Source organism: Helianthus annuus, chromosome 4, assembly GCF_002127325.2.
Source record: "Helianthus annuus cultivar XRQ/B chromosome 4, HanXRQr2.0-SUNRISE, whole genome shotgun sequence".
NCBI lineage: Eukaryota > Viridiplantae > Streptophyta > Magnoliopsida > Asterales > Asteraceae > Helianthus > Helianthus annuus.
Genome location: NC_035436.2, coordinates 77,101,162 through 77,119,876, shown reverse-complemented (window position 1 = coordinate 77,119,876; position 18,715 = coordinate 77,101,162).

Sequence of the window (18,715 nt, the reverse complement as noted above, 5' to 3'; positions counted from 1 at the left end):
CTAGTTTTAAACAATTAGCATACTTCATTTTATTACTTTTTTTTCATTCAGCTCATGATATTTATTTAGTTACTTCTATATTTTTAACCATCTCATTATCTTTTTATTTATTTATTCATTCTTTAATCAACCCACTATATTTTTCTTTTATTTCTTTAACCAACCTTTTATGCTTCTTTTTTATTTTTTTATCAACCTGATTTACTTCTATTGAAAATATACTTTGCATGTAACTTTTTTTATTTTATGTTATTTTATTTTATTTTTATTATAATAGAGTATAACCTAGGTAATTTTGTACAAGTTTTAGTAACATAATTTTTCACCTTATATAAGTTGAAGGATTAACTTATATTTTATGAAGGTAATTAGCTTAATTTAAAAAACTAATATATATCATTTTAAGTTAACACTAATATACTGATTGCATGTTGATTAAACATTATGTTAGAAGTAAATATAAAAGCATTCACGTAGCTTTAACAAAAAACAAAAAACAAAAAAAAACAAAAAAAAAAAAACAAAAAAACACGCAGCTTTAACCTTTTTTTTTGAAATTTTGAACATCAATTAAAAATCTCCCACATCTCATTCTCTTTATTTATCTCTATCTAATTTTTATTAAATATTATTATTATTTTTTGTACAGCAAATGTGAGACACTAACGGACCATTGGAGTATCATTGTGCCACCAGCGGAATCCGATCATATACCCATCTCCACTAGACAATAATGCGTATACACCAATTCAGGAGGAAACCCAATAAATCTAAAAAAACCTCTCTTGTGGAAATCGAACTCAGAACCTAATGCTCTCTAAGTAATAAAATGAAGTATGCTAATTGTTTAAAACTAGTATCGTAGCTTGCGCTTCGCGGCGGGGTCGTAGGAAGGTGCTGACGAAGATATATCTATTACATGATATATCGATGAGTTATTATAGACCATGTAGGCTTTGATGTGAACAACGGTAAAAATAAGCAATCAACACGCTTAAGTGTCTAAAATTAATAGTTAGACCATGCGTAGTGGAAGACACCCCACTCTTCGGCATTTTGCGCCATGTGGCAGTCTAGTCAGCAATGGGGCATTATAGGGTGTTTTTCTAAAATGGGTGTAGTGGGGATGGGGGCATTATGTTAAAAGGGATGTAATACAATTTAAATAAAAAAACATCAAAAATTGTTATTGGCAAAACAAAAAGGAATGCACAGTCATTGGCCAACACAAAATGGTGAGAGCGTTTTTTAAACAACGCTTTTGATTTTTTTTTGTTGAAAAACGCATCGGGGACGGTTTAATGCGCGTGGGGGGCATGGAAATCAGAAAAAAACGCCCAATCAACACACCACTAGGGTGGTCTTATCTTCATCTATAACAAGGTAAATAAAAAAAATAGTAATTAGATTTGTTACCTGAGATATTAAAGGGTTAATATACGACGGTAAAAATAAAAAAGCAACACGATTAAATAAACATGTCTAGAGTTAAAAGTTAGCTTTAATTATAATAAATTAATTAAATAATAAGTGAAATAAAAAAAAGAATTAAACATAAAAAAGATAAAACAAGTATTCCTTAAAAAAGAAAAAAAAACTTTATTAAACTTCAAGGGATGTTTTGATAATTCTTTTAAAGTTTGGTGGTCGAAATGTTAATCGTTTATACAATACTATTAAACTTCTGTATGATAATTTATTAAATTTTAAGGATATAAACGTAAATCGTTTATAAAAAATTAAAGTTCAAATATTATATCAGAACTATATTAAAATTAAGGGTTAAAAATCTAAATTAATAAATAAAATATGTATATATTGTTGTCGTAAAAATTAAAGTCACCGATAAAGAATAATAGATCAAAAATTAATATTACCAATAAAGAATTGATAGACCAATAAATAAGTAGTGCTCATCATTGCAATTATTATTACTTAGAACAAAGCAAAGCAAGAAGATAAAACTCAAAAGATTTTTTACATTTACCTTTTCAATATGCGACATCTGGCTTACTTTTCTACCCTCCTGATATTACAAACGAAGGGTTGTACATTATGAGCAAATAGATAAAATAAAACTAAGAAGATATTTTCTAATCTAATGTCATAAAAAGGAAAACAGGTTGTACTATATGTTGTAAGAGACTGGTTTGCTTAGCTCTTAATGAATAATGAGACTTTTAATAGTTCAGACTTCTTACTGATTCAGTATTTAATGGTCCAGACTGTTTTTTTCGCGATTAGATATCTGAATGATTCAGATATTTACCTCTGAATGGTTAAGAATTATACCGAGTCTGAATAATTAAAACCTCTTATCTGAATTGGTCAGACATTTGACTCTGAACGGTTAAGCATTATACTGGCTCTTAATGGTCTTATTGTTTCAGTACTTAATAGTTCAGGCCTCTTACTAGCTCAGTACTTACCTATTTAGAAGTTGTCAAACAACCTCTAAATTTTGTGAATCCCTCTTAATCAAACTTGAAAATGTAAGTATGTATGATGAACTAATTAGATAATTAAATTTAACAGCACAACAACAATAATAATGAGAGTGTGGAGTGTGGGGGGTTTGGGTTAGGGCATTGCTTGATAAATGGCAGGTGTGGGATTCACAAGGTGCGGTGTGGCGTGGCGGAGCTTCGACTGGGTGTGATTTGGCGTGGCTTCGGATGACGTGGCTAGCCATGTGTAATTTGTTAGTTTTTTTTAACTAATTTCATTTAACTCAAATAGATTACATATATTTTTTTAAAAACTACTAATAAAATTAAGAAAAAAACTACGTAAAATAAAAAAAACTACATAAAATAAAAAAAAAACTACATAAAATAAAAAAAAAAAATTAAAAACTTCATGATTTATCCATTTCATGTTTTCAAGATTTCTTGTTACCAGCCAACGACTAATACTTAGGATTATTAAAATCCATTATTCCTTGATACAAGTAGTGGGATTATCTTGCGTGAAGAAGAGGGGAAATTAAGCCGGTTTTGGTTCGGTTTGTTACGGTAACATCACTCGTTACACCAATCGAAAAAGGAAATAAAAAATTAAAGTCATGATATATCGACACGTTGTTTTACATCGATTGAAACCATAAAAATGAATACCAATACATCTTTCGATAATATCAATACTGGTGTTGGTGTTTTCGGTAGGAATCAGGTCGGTTCGTCACTGCATAACATAGTTAAAAAAGCATAGTAAACTCCGTGGCATGTTCAAAACGTAGATACAATGACAATGTAAAAAAGTTGTAACGTTCGGTTTTGACGACCTATACATTAGTATTCATCTCGTAACATTTAAAAGCGATAATTAAAAAAATAGGAAGGACCGTAAATATAAACTCAAAATTTTGTTAACTTTATTAGAGTTTAGGTGTTGTCTAATAACTTCACTAATGTTTAGGAGCATGAGTGTAAATTTCGTTAGAATTCAGAGATTTATTGAAACAATTATAATTTAAAAAAAATAATAAAACCTCAAAAGGCTTTGAGGGGCTTAAACCAATGCACCTTGTAAACCAATGGACTTTGCTAATAGAAAAGAAAAAAGGGAACACAAAGAAATTAAGGTTATGTTAGCAAAAGTTCATTGGTTTGAAAAAGTAGAACCACCACTGGTTATTTTTGAAGTTGGGACCGTTGCCAGCCAACGGCTAATAATTGGGATACTAAAATTCATTATTCCTTGATACAACTAGTGGGATTATCTTTCGTGAAGTAGCGGGGAAATTAAGTCGGTATTGGTTCGGTTTGTGACGGTAACATCACTCGTTACACCAATCGAAAAAGGAAATAAAAAAAAATAAAGTCATGATATATCGACACGTTGTTTTACATCGATCGAAACCATAAAAACGAATACTGATACATCTTTCGATAATATCAATACCGGTGTTGGTGTTTTCGGTAGGAAAGACCCAGTTCGTCATTGCATAACATACTTAAAAAATCATACTAAACTCTGTGGCATGTTCAAAACGTAGATACAATGACAATGTAAAAAAGTTGTAACTTTTGGTTTTGACGACCTATACACTAGTATCCATCTCGTAACATTTAAAAGCGATAATTAAAAAAAATAGGAAGGACCGTAAATATAAACTTAGAATTTTGTTAACTTTATTAGAGTTTTGGCACTGTCTAGTAACTTCACTAATGTTTAGGAGCATGAGTGTAAATTTGGTTAGAGTTCAGGGATATTATTGAAACAATTATAATTTAAAAAAAAATAATAAAACCTCAAAAGGCTTTGAGGGGATAAACCCAGGTCTCTTAGTTTACATACAATCAATCAATCCACTACACCACCATTACATTTTGTGTATCTCATGGTTTATGTGAATATATATAATAAATGGTATGCTGAAAAAAAAAACATTTAGCTTAGTGGATGCCACACAACATCCAGAAATTGGGCCACCGCCAACTTCATCCAATCACGACTAACCACTGACCGCCTCATCCAGTTAAGTGCTAGAACTATTCATAACCCTTTATACAAATTATATGTATAACAATCTAGAAATTGGGCTTCCGCCAACTTCATCCAATCACGACTAACCACCGACCACCTCATCCAATTAAGTGCTAGAACTATTCATAACCCTTTACAAATTATATGTATAAGAATAAGAATAAGAATAACAATCTATAATTTCTATAAAAGGGCAAATGCCGCTGACATAAGAAAAGCTGAGGTGGCAGCCATAAAGGTTGTTCAACAATGTCTTTCTTATGTCATTATTGCAACATAAATCTTAATATATAAAATCACTTTAAAATACATTTAATCTATAGAAAATTCAAACCTCTGCCCTCCATTCAAAATTGAAACCTCTGGCCAGATTCAAATTCTGGCTCTAGATTCAAAATTCAAGCCATATATGTATAAAAAGTTCTTTTTAATTTCTCTGAGCTTATCAACTCAACTCTCTCTCTCTCTCTCTCTCTCTCTCTAAAACTCAGGTTCTTCTCCCTCCGTCTGCCATTTCACATCATCTTCTTCTTCATAGAGGCGATTCTCAGACGATTTCATGTATCTCTTGTAACAACCCGACTTTTAAAGTCAAAGTACAAGTCAAAGTCAAAGGATGAACAGATTGTTATTCAGATCTGTCATTTCTTACTTAATTATTACTTGTACGCTCGAACTCGATAATCGGTACTTTAGTTAACGCTATTTTCGTTTACGATTTGTAATATGTGAAGCAACAATGCGATAAACGTTATTAAACGCTAATCTACTTAACGCTATCACATCGCTATCGCATCACAACTCGAATCGCAGTTATTTATTGTTCAATATGTGTGTGTGTGTGTGTGTGTTATTATGTGTTTACTTGTGCATGTTTATATTTGGTTAAAAGTGTTATTCGTAAACGCAATCGCGACTCTATCGCAACGCAATCGCAAACGCTAAACGCAAGTTTACTTACTTTTATGTTGTTATGTGTTGGTTATGTTATTTGTGTAACTATTGTTTAATATTATCGCATCGCTTACTCGCAACTCGTTTAAACGCAACACAACGCACAACGCATGAAACAAAAGACGGAAAACTAACCTACACACGCCGTTCGACCGAACGAGCATTCGATCGAATGGACATCCGACCGGATGACCATCCGATCGAACAGCCGTCCGACCCATTAACTTCCCACTGCCTTTTTTCTCCTCTCACTATAAATACCCCTCCTGTCACATCACTGTTCATTGATGTGACATCTCCCTCTGACCCGTGCACTTCCAGCCTCTTTTCTCTCGATTCCTCGCGATTCTTGTAAGTTTTCACTCTAAATCTTGTACTTTCATCTTCATTACACACTTTCTCATCATCTTATCCAACAAATCTTACACTTTCACCGTGGAATCACTCGATTTGGGTTGTTCTAGGGTGACGTCATCATGGACTTCTTATGAACATTGAAGTGTGACCTCATCTTATCAAGAACCGTCTGGATCTAAAGGATTTCCATATGATTTACACCGATTTCAGCTAAAACCTAAACATTTAACAACTATCTTCAAACTTTTCTTCAACATTCTTCATTTTTTACTCAAAACCGTTAGAATTTGGACTCGTTCGGACTCTCTACACATTCTCTAGTGGAGAACCGGTTTAAGAATAGGTTTCTAATGGAGAGACGACCAATTAACGGGTTGAATATGAAACTCCGTCAAGAACAGCTGGTTCTGATCGAACGGGGTGATTCCCGTCCGATCGAATGGATTGGACTTGACGCGATATTCCGTTGTTTAACACGTTGTCACACCGTCTCGGTCAAACCGCAAGCTTTTCAACTTAACAGTTTTCACAAATTTTCAAACGGAAGGTTACCCAATCGAATGGCCGTCCGATCGGACGAACATCCGATCGAACGACTATTCGAGCAAGTGCCTTGATTTTACAAGTTAAACACTTAGACTTTTACCAAATTTTCAAAGATCATCATTTTCAATCGAACGGCCATCTGTTCGGATGACCATTCGATCGAATGACTTTATTTATACTACAACGAAAACTTCAAAAGTTCAACATTTCACAAACATATTTCCTCAGTCGAATGACCATCCGCCCGAACGCTCATCCGTCCTGATGGCCATCCGATCGAACCACCATCCGATCCAGCGCACTGTTTTACGCACTTTTCAACGCTTATACTGTCGTACTGTGATCAGGCTAACTCTAAGCGCTCCCTTCAATCCAATACAGTTCGTGTTTAGTAGCTACCATCAACTGTGAGTATACTCGGTCCCCCTTTTTGCTTAACGCACTTTTTGGTGTTACATACGTTACCTATATCCAATCACATTAACACACAACGCAAACACTTTTTATACGCTGACCGCTCTGCATGTTATACGTGTTATTCGATGAATGCTTGTATGTTATGTTTACATAGTGATTGTTGCCTGACACCTTAGCAACGATAGTACTACAGTTTGGACTCAGCACCTGTCGTGGACAGGGGTTATTAAGGGTATTTGTTCACGTGTCACAGTGGTGATATGTGTTGCGCATTCTACAACTCGTAGTCATGTATGTGCATATTTCATTGTCGATAGCCTACTAGCTTCACATTTCTACGTGTTACATGCTGGTTATGCGTAATTCGTTTTCGCTACTATTATGCTATTAAACTTGTATGCTCATCTTTACACTATGTGTATTGACCTATTTTAACGTATGTGACAAGTGTTTGAGATGCTTTTATTTGATGGATGTCATGGAATCAAGTTTAGGTAGTCTAGAAACCCACGAATAATTTATGAGTTGTCGGAACAATGATTTGTCTTTGAGAACAATTATCTGTTGTTGGGATTGAACCCTAACAGAGGAACAAATAATGTAAAGCCAAAACCGGATCTCATCAGTGGACCATCAATAAGCAGCAGTTTATCCTATGCTCTCCCCTTGACAGTGGTTATCTAACAGCTGATGGATCTTAAGTGCTGCTCAACTACAACAACTGATAAACCAAACTCTGATGATTATCCAACGATTACTGAAGACAAACACTGATGCTCTATCTACTGCTGTTTCCTAAGTACTGCTGAAGACTCAAGCACTACTCTCTCAAAGACTGATCACCTTTGAAGAATGCACTGAAGATTCAACATCTGTGCTCAGGCTACAACAGTGGAACGTGAAGCAGTAGTTTTCCTTAGCTTTGCATTTTATTACTTATCAGATGTTACATGTCAGTAGTTTGTATAGAACAGTGTTTATAGTTTGTTAGGTCGTTAGATGTCACTATCATGGTGACGTCAGCTGAAGCTCATCAGTAGTTTGGTTTGCCTATAAATATGACAGTATTCTGTACTGTTATACTTGATCGTTTTGAGTAAGTTCTTCTCCTCAATTCAATCCTTTCATCTTGTGCAACCAGCTCTGGTGTATCAGGCTGAGGGGGAGTTTAGATTGTAAGCTTGCATTGTAATCTTTTGCTTTTATGTAAATCTTTTGACTCAATGAAAAGCAATTGTTAATCAATCTATACTTTCCTTTGATTGTGTTTACAAAGTTTGCTACTCATTTCCGCTGCACTTAGTATTTATGCAAACAAACACAATCATGACGGCCCCAGATCCTAACAATTGGTATCAGAGCTCGGACAGTCAAATTTAATCTAACAATCAATTTGACATAACAGTTCAGCTCAAAAGTTATTGATACTAAAGGATTGGTTGTATTCAGTTGAAAAATAGAGTAACGAGTGAATCATGGTCAAAATGGTTATTCAAAAACTCTGTAAATCAACCAAGATGTCATATGACACACAAATCTCACACAACAAGTGTTTTCATGCATATGTCACAGATCTGTAAAATATCTGATAAATTATGGGATCGTTCGATGTTTTCAAAATTGATTTCAATTGTTGTTTCGATATTTGTGATGTTCTCAATAAACACTAAAGTATGTATCTCAGTTCAGCAAAACTTGTGTTCATCCAAAACACTAGAATACTGCTGACATAGAAAAGGGGGAAATAAAACTTTAGGCAAAATCTCTCATGTGCTCAAAGGCAAGTTGAGTACCTTCAAAAGGACCAAATCGACTTTGTCTAAAACACATTGAGAAAATAAGGTGTCAAAACAGTCCTAATCATAAGTGATGTGAGATCTGTAATAAAATATGGTAAAAAATGTTCAGATCTCACAAAACATTGCTTCAAAATGATTATGGACAAAGTATGTTCAAAATATAATCTCCTAGTAAGTATTTCTGAACATATGAATAAAAAAGGTAAAAAGGGAAAAGAAAATTGAACAAATCTCAAAGTGTGGCTATCTCAAAAACTTTTGAAATCAAAAGAAAAGGGTATAAGCATAAAACACTTTTGGGTTTAAAAGTTAGATCATCAGTGGTCATCATCATGCAACTGTGTGCATTCATCAATGCAGAAATTGTTCTGGTAACAATGGCATCTCCAGTGATTATGATTAAAAGAAACTTTCAATCAATTGACAAAAAAATGACCTAAACAATGGTCAAAATAACTTGAGAATAATATGATCATGAATTTACTGGAAAATTGTCGGATCCTCTTGATTATTTTCAAAACTTCCTTTGATTTTTGTTAAGGTGTTTTCCTTTAAAATAAAAACCAGATATATTTTATTTAATATATTATGATCTTTTACTCATTTTTTTATAGTAAAAGTTCATATCTGGTCTGGAAGTATGTTCAAAATATAATCTCCTAGTGAGTATTTCTGAACATATGAATAAAAAGGGTAAAAAGGGAAAAGAAAATTGAACAAATCTCAAAGTGTGGCTATCTCAAAGACTTTTGAAATCAAAAGAAAAGGGTATAAGCATAAAACACTTTTGAGGTTTAAAAGTTAGATCATCAGTGGTCATCATCATGCAACTGTGTGCATTCATCAATGCAGAAATTGTTCTGGTAACAATGGCATCTCCAGTGATTATGATTAAAAGAAACTTTCAATCAATTGACAAAAAAATGACCTAAACAATGGTCAAAATAACTTGAGAATAATATGATCATGAATTTACTGGAAAATTGTCGGATCCTCTTGATTATTTTCAAAACTTCCTTTGATTTTTGTTAAGGTGTTTTCCTTTAAAATAAAAACCAGATATATTTTATTTAATATATTATGATCTTTTACTCATTTTTTTATAGTAAAAGTTCATATCTGGTCTGGATGTAATTACCTTATTTTTTTTGTGTAATTACTATCCCTAAAACTGGTGAAAAGGAAATGACACACATATCAAGGTCATGTTAAGCTCAAGTTTGGTAGTAATAGATTAAAAAATTGATTGCAAATTAATTCTGAACTACAGAGACACTCATGTTCTAGTTCAAGTAATTAGAAGCAAAATGAGTTGTTTAGTAGTAAAAAGGACTCATCATCTGGGATGCTAAACCACTGTCTGAAAAATAGACAGATGGTAAAACCTTGAACAAAATTTCTGAAGATAACTGCTGACAATTTAATCTTGATATTATACATCTAAAATGTGTGGTGTTAAGAATAGCATTTCTGGTACTCAACAGATGATAGACAAGAGAATGTGCTTTTACAAGAACAAATCATTTTCTACATCTGAACAAACAGGTGCTAAAAGTTTTTGTCAAAAGTCAAAACACTGCTGCACAAACAGTTGTTAAACATATGATCCTCATTGGTTTTTATCCACTGTTGTATCTAAAATGCTGTTGTGCCTTAACATCTGCTCTCTAAAGTCTGTCCACTGCTAAAGTGTCAACCTCTGTTCTTCAAAAACACTGATGTTTAAAATCATTGTTTCATCCACTAATACATCCACTGTTTCATTTTTTTACCGTTGTAACTACTGATGCTTGATCCATCAGTAGTTGTTAAAACAACTGTCTTCCATCATTTATCATTTCATCAAATGTTTGACACGTGGTCAGTTTTTAGCCTTCAGATCAAAATAACCGCTGCCACATCAACAATCACTTTTTCCCTAAATAAAACCCTGATTAAATCCAAACAGAGGATTACACTGTCGAATTGAATTCCAAACATTCTCTTCACAAAGCAGTTTCCCTCTCATAACTCCAAAAATCTTCTTCGATCTTCTTCATCTAAAATGACGAAACCAAAATCGAAGCCATCTGCAAAACCAAAATCAAAACCATCATCTTCTTCCACAACAGCAGAAGCCACTCAAATGGCTGCTGTAACCACGGAGATTCGTTACAAAGCTCCACACAACTATGTAGGTATTCTCACAAAACCTACCGATAACCACACTTTCGACTCCATCCTTGACATTCTTTCTGCATCAAAGTACAAAACTTTGATAACAGCAGACGCTCCTATTTACCTTAATACCCAGAGAGAGTTCTAGAAAAATGCCACCCTTGAAAAACAAGGAGATAACATCGCCGCCATCAACTCCTCGATACAGGGTAAGAAGGTACAAATCTCACCAAAATCCATCTCTGAAATCTTTAAACTCGATGATTTGAAAGGAAAAACCTCATTTACTAAAGACGAGTTGGTAAAGGATTTCATGAACAGGGGCTATGCAGAACAACCAAATAGGGATACCCTACAAAAGGGTTACTTCCCTTCTGCACCCAGATTTTTATTCCACACACTGCTCATGTGTGTTTCTAATAAAACAACGTCTTTTAATGAGATACCAACAAAAATCCAATGCCTGGGGTATGCAATTTTAAACGATAAAAACTATAACTACTCCCAGGAAATATTTGATGATTTGGTAAAGAACGTTGATAATAAAGCATTTCTGCTCTTTCCAAGATTTCTAAGCTAATATTTTGAACAAAATTTGTAGAGAAAGATGCAGAATTGCCCAAACAAGGTGTCTCATTCAAAATAAACTGTTTAACAATTGAAACATTTTCAAGAATGATGGCACCAATAAAATTAAAAACAAAGGAGGCTGAGCAGGTTCTAGAAACTGCTACTGATCCTCAAGCAACCACTGCTGAGCCCACTGCTCCAGGTGATCAAAGTAGCACACCCACTGCTTTGAAACCAACACCCGCCACCAAAAAGACCAAAAGAAAAACATCAAGAAAACCCACCAAACCCACACCAAAGGCAACTCTGGAAGATGATATCCTAGAGTCAATGCTAGTGACAACACAAAAGTCACATGAAACCACTGCTGCTACTTCCTCACAGCAGTTGGAAGAAAGATCTCAACCCCAGCCTAAAACTCCTCCTGCATCCTCACAAAAGGATCAGGTTGTAAGCACAGGGACCCCACAATATGAAGCTCTGGACCCACTCGGATCCATCTTCCACAGTCCTGATCCCAAGGACATGTCTCTTTCAACACCCATACCCTCACCAATCATATTGCCACAATCAATAATACCCCTGTTGCATGCAGTTGATATGGCACAGACACAAACCAGTTCCTCTCTATCACCTATTACTGAGAGTATACCTCCGCAAGTGACTGGGTCTGATGCTCATACCTCTGCTAACCCAGCAACAGCTGAGGAGGTTACACCCCCTGAGTTACAAGTAACTCTCGATGGTAGTTCAAGTGGAGCAGCAACTACAACTGATGAATCAACAGATCTTCAGTTGGACAGTTGTTACATTACTAAGACTCCCTTGAAGGCAATTTCTTCCATGGCAACATCGGTAACCACCAGTAAGCTATCTTTAACTGCTGGTAACATCAAAGGTTTATCGGTTGCTGAAGAAAGAAGTCCCCAGTACCAAGAAAAAGGGGCATCAATGGATGATTTTTGGGACTCTGTTCCTAAGTCACACATTGATACAACCACCACTGGTGGGGATTCAGATGATCCTGTTAATTTCGGTGATGATACAAAATACAATGAATTGACGGCCAGAGTTGAAAATCTGGAATCTTCTGTTGCCGAGATAAAAGATATGGTGCAGCAGCTGTTAAAAGCTCAAAAAGCCCAATCATCTGCTCCTCCTGCTCAAGCACCTGCTCCACAAGCATTTGCTGCAAATGAGCTTTGGAATATCTTCCAGCCCATGCTTGAACAACAGCAGCAAATGGCTGCTAAAAAGCATGCTAATCAAGTACAAATGCTGACCAACATGGTGGAATCTCGGTTCAAAGACACTCAAGCAGACATCAAAGCTATAAAAGCTAGCATACAAAAGACTGCTTAGAGTGAGAAAGTTCCATCTACCATTTTCTTCATGGATACACCCCTGGAAGATAATGCCAAAAAGGGGGAGAAAATCAAGCTGAAAAAGAAAGGTATAGAAGATGGGTTGTACATTGAACCAGAGAAACCCAAAACCTCAAAAACTTCAACTCAAACAGCTGATACAACAGCAGTTACAAAAACTACTGTCTGTAGCCAAACAGCTGCCATCTCATCAACACACACACCTCCAACACACATCACCCCAACACAAATCACCACAACTGCTGTTCCACCACCACCACCTGTGTCTACAACACAAAAACCACCATCAAAACCAAAAACTACCAAACCCTCATCACCCCCTGCTAAAAGGCAGAAGACAACAGATGTTATAACATCTGTTGTAATGGCAACAGTGGTTGAAACACAAGTTGTTTCAACTACTGCTAGTCAACCACTGATCACCACCCAAACAACTGCCACAATAACCCCTGCTCAAAAGCAGAAGACATCTGCTGATACATCAGTAGTTGTAATGACAACAGCAGTTGAGACACCAGTTGTTTCAACAGTTGTTAGTCAACCATCCACCACTGCTCTATCCTTTCCTTTATCACAACCAAAGCTCCTCAGTAGAAAAAGGAAGCCAATACCTGCCAATGAGGGAACACATGATCCTAATGCTGCAAAATATCCACTGGAAATTGAAGCTCTCAAAAATGAGATGAGGCAATTCTATACAGAAGAATATCCTTCAAAAAGAAGATTCTCCTCACTCATAGGCTACATGCCACCAGAGGATATGGATGATTATCTCAAAATAAAGGCAAGGCAAGCTAAAGTAAAAGCTAAGGTTGACAGTGAAAAGGAAAGTCTAAGCGAAGTAGGCATTGCTAAAAGACTGGAGTTCTACCTTACAAAGGTAAAGCAGATAGAAGAATTTGCACAAGAGCTAGAAAAGGAAAAGGCTGATCAAAAGAAGAAGTTAAGAGATCAACTTCTAGCCTTCATCATGAAAGAAAAGTTCTATCCTGCTGAAGAACAACAGTTTAAAGAATGGCCATTAGTAGCTTTAAAGCATGAGGCTGAAAGGATCCAAAGAATCAAGAATGATCCTTCAAAGAAGAAAAATGCTCCAAACTGGAGTAAATACAAAAAACTCATTGCTGACCTCACTGCTGAATATAAAGGAAAGAAAAAGGAGCTAGTGGATGCTAAGATGGACACTGCTGAAGCCATATCAAAATGGTCTAGGCAGCAAACTGATGAAGCCTATGAGAGGCTAAAGAAAAAGAGGAAAACTGCTTCAGATGCTTCAAAGAAAAGAGAACAGATGATGAAGCTTGAACAAAAAATTGAAAACCTCAAGACAATGTTAAAATCAGCAGACAGTCCTACTCTTGGGTCAAATCAAGATGAAGGCAAACAACTGACTGAAGAAGAGGTTATAGAAAAAGAAGCAGAGTATCTCAAGGACACCATCTTAAAAATGGGTCTGAATGAAGACAGCTCATCAAAGCTTCAAAACCTTTTTAAGAAGGTACTCAACAAACCTGCATCTCCAAGCACTGCAAAAGACAAGACAGACGTTGAAAGACAAAGGAACTTATTGAACAAGAAACTGCAGAAGATATAGCTGCAGCAGACAAAGTCATTGAAGAAGCTTTCAATAGAATGTCTGAAAGTCTGCAGATGTTTTCAAGGCCATCATCTCTCAACTCATCTGCAAATAAGTCTCTCCCAAGAAACCCACTTGGCTTTAAAATACTAAAGTGGATGTCTGATCAAAAGACCCACGTATTGACCCTTGTCAGAGCCAATGGCGAAGTGAAGTACATATCAAGGAAAGAAGCACTAGGCCTTAGTGTTGAAGATTTGCAGGATCTCCTTGAGCTTTCACTGTGCAGGGATGAAGATGACCAGAGTGCCAAAGAATTTGAAGCTGAATTTAAGGAACTAGCTAAGGCACTCTTGATGAGTAATAAAGGTCCTGAATAATGAAGGGTTTTGGCATTATCTGTTCCAGGGGGAGATTGTTGGGATTGAACCCTAACAGAGGAACAAATAATGTAAAGCCAAAACCGGATCTCATCAGTGGACCATCAATAAGCAGCAGTTTATCCTATGCTCTCCCCTTGACAGTGGTTATCTAACAGCTGATGGATCTTAAGTGCTGCTCAACTACAACAACTGATAAACCAAACTCTGATGATTATCCAACGACTGCTGAAGACAAACACTGATGCTCTATCTACTGCTGTTTCCTAAGTACTGCTGAAGACTCAAGCACTGCTCTCTCAAAGACTGATCACCTTTGAAGAATGCACTGAAGATTCAACATCTGTGCTCAGGCTACAATAGTGGAACGTGAAGCAGTAGTTTTCCTTAGATTTGCATTTTATTACTTATCAGATGTTACATGTCAGTAGTTTGTATAGAACAGTGTTTATAGTTTGTTAGGTCGTTAGATGTCACTATCATGGTGACGTCAGCTGAAGCTCATCAGTAGTTTGGTTTGCCTATAAATATGACAGTATTCTGTACTGTTATACTTGATCGTTTTGAGTGAGTTCTTCTCCTCAATTCAATCCTTTCATCTTGTGCAACCAGCTCTGGTGTATCAAGCTGAGGGGGAGTTAAGATTGTAAGCTTGCATTGTAATCTTTTGCTTTTATATAAATCTTTTGACTCAATGAAAAGCAATTGTTAATCAATCTATACTTTCCTTTGATTGTGTTTACAAAGTTTGCTACTTATTTCCGCTGCATTTAGTATTTATGCAAACAAACACAATCATGACGGCCCCAGATCCTAACATCTGTAATAACTATTTTTACTTTATCTGTTAGTAGTATGGGATATTAATGTTAAGGATTTGGTAATATATTAGTTGTTATGGATTCTCTTGGACAATCTGTTTCGCTCAGTGCCTCACCCCGATGTTTCCGCCATCGGTTGGGGTGTGACAGATTGGTATCAGAGCCATAACTATAGGGAATTAGGCAAGACTCGACCTAGGCCGGGTCGATGTCTTAGAAATGACCTAGTCTATAGTCTAAGCACCAACAGACCGCCTTATGCAAACCCTGTAGGGGTTTTTACGCGAGCTTACTCTCGATACTTTTGCTTGGAAACTACAACTTTGTGTGAGCACCGCATACTACAGCTTCACACGAAGCAGCTCCTACTAGAGTTGAAGCGCACAACTGCCTTTCCTAAGGCAGGCACGACACACACGATTTTCGAAAACAAACGAGTGTTTGGGTCGAGATTAGGTGTGAAAACCGCAAACTCTCAATAAGATCGCTCGCTCGACGCACATTTTTACTATAAAACACGAGAATTTAAGTCAAGTCAGGAGTGAAATCCATATCTCGACGAAATTCTCCCTCTCTATCTCGTGATTCTATCACACAACCAGGAATTTAGTTGTTAAGTTAGGGGTGAAACCCACATCTTAAAGACTTGTTCCTCTCTCTAAATTGATTTACCAAACTCTCACCAAAGTCTTGGTGGATTCCAATGACTCGAGTTATGAGAGTAACCTAAAGGATGCCTGCCATTCACCGTATGACGGTGAGAGAGCACAGTCTATTAGGCCAAAGCGTGTACTCGAAGTCCTTGAGAATAGTAGAATCACTTGGGTTAGTCGATGTCTACACACCTAGACACTCCCACTTCAAGCCCGTAATTGATGATTTTATGTGTTTATGTGTTTCGATTCTGAGCTTGCAACCGCTGGTTCTTCGATTTTATGTGTGATTTATGTGTTTTATGTGATTTTGTGAATTTATATGAGTTTCGATTTTGGAGATTCATTCACTTATCGCTTTTCGCATTGATGACACGCACAACTCGCACTGCACACATGTCTCAAAACCCTAACAAATCGCATGCTGTGTTACTCGCTTACGTTATACTGCTCGCTGTGTTATTCGCATTCGCTACTCTCGAACGCGCTCGTGAAACTTGAATGATAGGTGAATACGTGTAATATATGTAGGTGAATACGTGCAAAATATAGTTAAATATGTGATCCTGTGCTCTACGTGCTTATGTGCTTATGTGTTGTGTGCCTATGTGGATTTTGTGTTTATGTACCTATGTGTTAGACCTGTTCCTATGCTTTACATAAAGTAGCTTTTGGAGATACGCTAGACTATACTCGATTTAATCGAAATCGTGCCTGAATCCTATGACAATGTCTGTTGCAGACAATGTCGTCATTTGGATCGCACACTTCTCGCGCTACCCGCCGCAACCCCGCTGACAAACGCATCGCCTCGCTAGTCGCCAAGGAAATGGCCAAGGTCATTCTGCAAATCGTCAGCGAAATCAATGAAATCGGTAGCAAGTCCTCTAAGGAATCTAGGACTGACTCGCCCCGCGCCACTTTTAGCTTCAAGCAGTTCAAGGCTTGCGGCCCCAAAGACTTCATTGGTGAAGACGGGCCCAGCGCCATGTGTTGGACCGTGTGCGACCCTAAATAGTCAGTAAAAGGCAGTTCATCTTCATATACAGAGGCGGAATCAAAGTAAATGAAGTCACACAGCTTTATCCGTTTAATTTCCTTTCTATTAATGCTTTCTTAGTAAATTTTGACAACAATTCGACACCTAGCACATGACCTGATTTCGCTCCAAACGTTACTGAATGAGATCACACATCAGCTATTTATAGTGTTGCTGATTCCGCTCCAAATGGTTCGAGCGGAATCACCATGTGATCATTTACGAGCAGAATCACCAGGTAACGTTTGGAGCGGAATCACAACTTGACTCTTGGAGCGGAATCACCTAAGACCACTAGGAGCGGAATTTCATGTTGTCCTGATTTCGCTTCAAAGGACATGAATGTCATTTGGAGTGGAATTACACTCTAAAATCCAATTTTCATTTCCGAGCTCCAATCTAACCTATCTAGACCTAAGACTCGATAAAGACGTAGTAAACAGACATTCAGTGCACCAACAGACTCCCCCTTGGATGTTGACGAAGTCTTCGGCGTCGAGTCTTCAGTCTTGGTCTTTTCTCCAAACTTTGTCTTCCCATTGTAAAAACTCTTTCTTCACAGGTTCAAGATCTTGACCTAGCTCTATCTACAATCTCCCCTTTCACTGTTGATCCAGAACTCTAGACTCCCCCTTTCACAGACTCCCCCTCTCGGTATGCTGGGATCTAGGGTCTTGGTCTGGTTCAAACTTTGACTTTTTGAGCCATGGGGATAATGAAATCCACAATCTGTTACTCAACCAATAACATTACAATCTATTGATTTTCACTAATAAATAACAATGTCTATCAGTTTAGAAATCCACTCAAGTATTCAGGTCCAAGTTAATGACCCTGATTACTCAATTAATCTACCAAGTCCAATTTAATGACCTTGGTTGATCTTTTGACAAACAAACTATTTTTTGTTTCACATTTTCAAACATTTTTTGAAAATAACAAGTATCAAGTTAAAGAACTTGTTTTGACTTTTTCAACAACCCAATCTTCATCAAGATGAACTCTCCTCATTCTCCAGTCCAGAACTTTTCCTGCATCTGCTTCATCTTTGAGAATCCAACGATCAACTCTCCACTTTGGTTTGTCAGAAAATAAAGCAGAAATAAAATCTTTTTGGATTTTAATAAAGTTTCTAAACTAGGAAATGAAATACAGAAACTTAAATTGCAGAATGTAAACTATTTACAAACATATTTTTGATGAGCGTGTCAGGGAATCATATCAGCTATCAGACAAGTTACAAGTACCGTTAAGCTTCAATTTCATACTCAGAATTAAACAATTCACGTAGATTGTTGATATACTGATCCACTTTAAATTCTCACACAAATTTCAATTTATTCAGGATACGATTTAGATGTTTTAGGAACTTAACTCATTCATGTGTCCCACCTCTTGAATATACTCTCGTATCCAGAATCCCAATATTCAGTCTTACAGGTGAGTATACCACAGATGATATCTGTAAGGGGTTAAATGGGAGGGCCGTGAGAGCTCAGGTCGATACTTCCGTATACGCAGAGAGATGACGGCTTCGTCTTTTCGGTGTGTCCCCTTTAGAGGATCTTTTGTT